The sequence below is a fragment of the Lolium rigidum genome, chromosome 7 (genome assembly GCF_022539505.1).
Source record: "Lolium rigidum isolate FL_2022 chromosome 7, APGP_CSIRO_Lrig_0.1, whole genome shotgun sequence".
Taxonomy (NCBI): domain Eukaryota; kingdom Viridiplantae; phylum Streptophyta; class Magnoliopsida; order Poales; family Poaceae; genus Lolium; species Lolium rigidum.
In genome coordinates, this window is record NC_061514.1 from 307,776,455 (window position 1) to 307,780,981 (window position 4,527).

Below are 4,527 nucleotides of genomic sequence, written 5' to 3' on the forward strand. Positions count from 1 at the left end.
ACCATCACCTCCTCCTACTGATCACATGTCGCCACCATCACCCCGTGGGTACGACGTCGACCACGACATCGGTAGTCCATCTCCATCTCCAGCGCCGCCGCCTCCGCCCACTAAGACTCGGAATGCACCCAGCCGGAAGCGTTTCAAGAGTCCCGTCCGCAAGAAGTCGCCCCTCCCAAAAGTACCAAAGGTTCCTCCCCCCCGTCCTTACGATCGTACCCCGGAGGAAAATGATGCCATTGTTAAGAAATACAATTATGATTTTTTTCATAAGCCAAAACCTCCAGCGCGAGCCATACACAGAGAAGCAAATAGAATATGCTACTAGTTTTCTGAACACACCATCGCAGTATGAGTTACACGAGAAGAAGGATGACTATACACGCACTCTTGCGAAGGTAATTGACCAAAAGAAGGATGAAAAGGCTAAGGAGAAGGACATTGCCGGCACGAGCAAATCATCGCCTAGAAGTGCAGCTGAGAAAAAGTCAAGTTCAATAAGTGCACCCCTCAAGGCCAAGCAAACGACAAAAGGCAAAAAGAGAAAGGAAGTTCCCCTCCTCGGTGCTCGGCCCAAACAATCGATCCCAAGCACTCAAAGTGCTTAATGTTCCCAAGCCGTACCGGGAACATCATGGTGGTATCGATATGGAAGAAGCCGCAAGGCTAGCGGCTGCTTGTTCGGCTACCGTGGAGGAATTGCTCGTCTGCAGCAGATGCTGCAATACCCACCGCCGATATAGCTCCTAAATTTGTCTACGGGGCCGACTTGGTCAGCAGAGAGCAGCTGCATAAACTGCCAACACATATGCGGAATTTGCATCGGTGGTACCTTGATGCATGCAAGGAGAACATAATGTACATCGTGGCGAGTATACCATGGGAATATTACTACCGAAAGGAGGAGATCCATATTGAGATGAATGAACTCTGGCAGTTATTCAATCTAGAAGCCCTCGACAAATCTCTCATGAGTTGCTATTGCTTGTAAGTTGTTAACTACATTATACACTATATAAAAGTTATATAACTTAGCGATCCCAGAGTATGTTGGGCACTGTAGATGGGCAAATTATCCTATCTTTCCACCATCCGTTGTGTGACACGTTGATTCTCCTTTTTTTTTCCTCCTTGATTCACTCGGTAGTATTTTCTGTTTCCTTTTTTTTTTTTGCACGGTGGGCAACCGGTTACCGGTTCCAACACTTTTTCTCCTTTATTTGCTCTGCTTGCTTCCGGTGATTGAGTTTCTCCTACTACCTTGGTCAAAGCGGTGCTGCTGCTGGCCCCACCTCCACCGCCTGAGCCCTCACGATGTGTGGAAAACCCGAGGAATAAACGACCCAAACCAATCACGCCTCTTTTTTTCCTCTTCCTCCCATCGCGGTCGGCCGCTCCCAGCCTTCTTCCTCACATGTTGCTGCGGCGGATCTGTGGTGAGCCGGACCATGGCGTCCGCGAGCGTGGGCTGCAGGTTGCGGCAACAGTTGGCGGCGAAGGAAGAGGAATACGCCGCAAACTGGGTGAGGACGTGGGATCCGAACGGTGGTGGCGATTCCCGCCCCCATGGCTATGGCCAGCTCGGATTGCTGCAGCAGCCAGGGCATGTCTCGCCATCGGACTTGTGCCCTAGCTGTGTCCATGCCTCCGTGGAAAGAAAATGAATTGGCAGGTGCGGACTCCAAAGGCTGTCTAAGCCATCAACGTCCTGGGACTGGGATGCGAGATCCTGCTCCAGTTCGCTTTCCGCCTCCGCGACATCGTCGAAGCCAGCATACGGATAGCGGGGGCATGGCGCCCATCTCCCCTTTCCAACCTGGCTGGCGGCACAAAGGAGGACCTCGGTGCCGTCTTCTTCATCCCGAGGAGGCGCAATATGGGAGGAGCTGACGCCGTCTGTTTCCCTCTTCCGGATGCACCCTCACGTGATGCATCGCCGCTCCTATGGTGAGCCTTCTCAGTCTCTTGGTGAGCCTGTTCTCTGTACATCTCAATCTCTCCTGATCAAACGACACAAGAGAGGGTCCATGGTTGCAGGGGAGTTCTCATTTGGATTTTGTTTTGTTTCCGATTAGCTGATCTGGCCACAAGAGCTCAGGAAGAACCACAAGAGTAAAAATATAGAGGTATTCATCTTCTCTAACTTAGTTTCTTGCAAACAATATAATTTCATTGCTACACTGATTTTTCATTTGCGTAACACCGTTTTTATACAATAAAATGTAGATTCTCTCAAGAAAGAGGATGAACGCACCGTATCGAGTTATGTCCACTGTTTGCTGCTTCTGGAGTAGCAGCATATCATGTTCCTTTGGATATGTTTTTTGAGTTTGTTATTACCAAATAAAATATGAACTGGACGGATGCTTCAGTTTCTGTTATATTCTTTTGAACCAGTAAAGAAAGAGGATGCTAAGACTGTTCTACTAGGTCTGCTTTTCGTTTTGAGATGATTGCTTACTTGATTTTTTTTATACATATATGTAGCTAAGTTAGATACTTCCAAATTTGGCTTTATACTTCGTATCACACCTCCATGTAAATGGTACATAAATACTCTTGAACTAAATAGAACTTGCTATGCAGGTATGGTCATTTTAATAGACCTTTATGTTTGCTATGATTGGTAATGGATAATTAATGAAATTAGAATGCCCAGATATAGTCACATGCAGATCAAGTTTATAACTAGATGCTCCTATGTAATAGGCAAGCAAGTACATGCATTTTACATATCTCTTGATTACCAGAAGTAGCTTACCTTTCAAAAGGCGTCATGATGCAGGCCAAGTTTACAAATTGACAAGGGATTCTCAAACAGCCGTGAAAATTTCATGGAGCATGCATGGAGCCAATAATAAATTAGAACTTGGGGATACTATGAATTTCTACCCTCATTTTAGGTAATAGAACATGCTATTTGATTTGGTTTTATTTCTGTATTTGTGGATGGGGCTACATTTTCCTCCTCTTTTAGTCGGTACATTTCCTGATGAGACCACTCATTTAGACAAACTTCTGGTTCCTTTGTTCAGTCGTGATGGCTCTGACATGCTCCTATGATTTTGATTCTTGAATACTTTATGTGTTTCTTCACCCACTTATCTAGCAGAACAAAGTAGCAAAGGTTCTCACTACTACCATGCAGTTTAATTGTATCTTCATCTACTGGTTTGGTGGAAACATGAAAGCAAGGGTTGGTAAGTAATTCTCAAATTTTATTGGAAGATCATGCCTATATATAAAATCGTTGTACCCACTTATCTAGCAGAACAAAGTAGCAAAGGTTCTCACTACTACCATGCAGTTCAATTGTATCTTCATCTACTGGTTTGGTGAAAACATGAAAGCAAGGGTTGGTAAGTAATTCTCAAATTTTAGGGGAAGATCATGCCTACATATAAAATCGTTGTACTACTCCCTCCGTCTCGAAAAGGATGTCATAGATTTTTCTAAATTCGGATGTATTTACACACTAAATATTTCTCTAAATTCAATGTGTGAGCAAAATTATACTCTTTTGGTGCCACTTTGAATTGCTCTTAGGAAACTATTAGATGACATTTAGAATTGTTTTCTCATATTTCACTAACCACCTCCTCAATTGTTTTACTTGATATTCATTTGATTATGCTCTTAAGACAGTATTAGATGGCAGCCTATATGAGTATATGTACCAGGCTTTCAGAGATATTTATTTGATTATGTTGTTATATTAACTAATGTTCCCTCTCATTGTTCTTTTTTTCTAGGGTTCACTCTCTACTGAAAGCATCAAGTTACATGTCCATTTGTTTAGATCTACATGTCCCTTTTTTCATTGGAGTTCTTGCTGCCTACAGAGTTTAGATGACTGACATTGAGGTGCAGGTATTGTCAGTACTGGATTTGTGCGTGTCAGTACTGGATAACGGGTGTTTTGCTTCTGCACTAATGCGTTCACCCTTCTATGCATTATTTAACTTCTTGATATCCTCCGGTTCAGAAAAAGCAAGAGCTGATTGGTCAAGATCAATTGCAGGACCAGGATGATGCTCAAGCAGCTATATTCAGATATCTGCATGTGACAGCTACATATGTTCCATGCTCAGGCTACCTACAAGAGTTGATGCACTTTCAGAAAACACTGTAGATAGTACTTTTGATGAGTGGTTAGTTTCATGTTATCCTATGGTCAGTGGTTCCTTTTGAAAACACTACCTAGATAGTACTGCAGCTATACTGCATAATTTTTTTATCGGTAGTTGGCTCCATGTTATGCTATGGTCAGTTCTCTTGTGTATTTCGTGTTTTTCTGTATAATTGTAATGTAATCAGTATTTGCTGAGGACTGCCGATCGCCTCTTTCGTTTGTTGTGTTGCTTTTCACTATGATACCTGGATAAATTTTACCAGCTCAATCAATCTGAAAGGAAAATTCAGAATATCACTGTTTTTCCCTACAAGTTTATTTCTTTGTTCTTTTCAGTGTACAGGTGCTAATTAACATGCAGCTATAACAATTCAGTTATAAAGATTTGCTTCTGA

At 43.1% G+C, this 4,527-nt stretch overlaps 1 long non-coding RNA gene across 1 annotated transcript; it reads left to right on the forward strand.

The window, feature by feature from the left end:
* Positions 1–1,411: 1,411 nt before the first annotated feature.
* LOC124679135 lies at positions 1,412–4,321 on the forward strand. The gene is made up of 3 exons (XR_006994826.1): positions 1,412–1,968; positions 2,076–2,126; positions 2,227–4,321. It is a non-coding gene; the product is annotated as an uncharacterized LOC124679135 (long non-coding RNA).
* Positions 4,322–4,527: the final 206 nt, after the last annotated feature.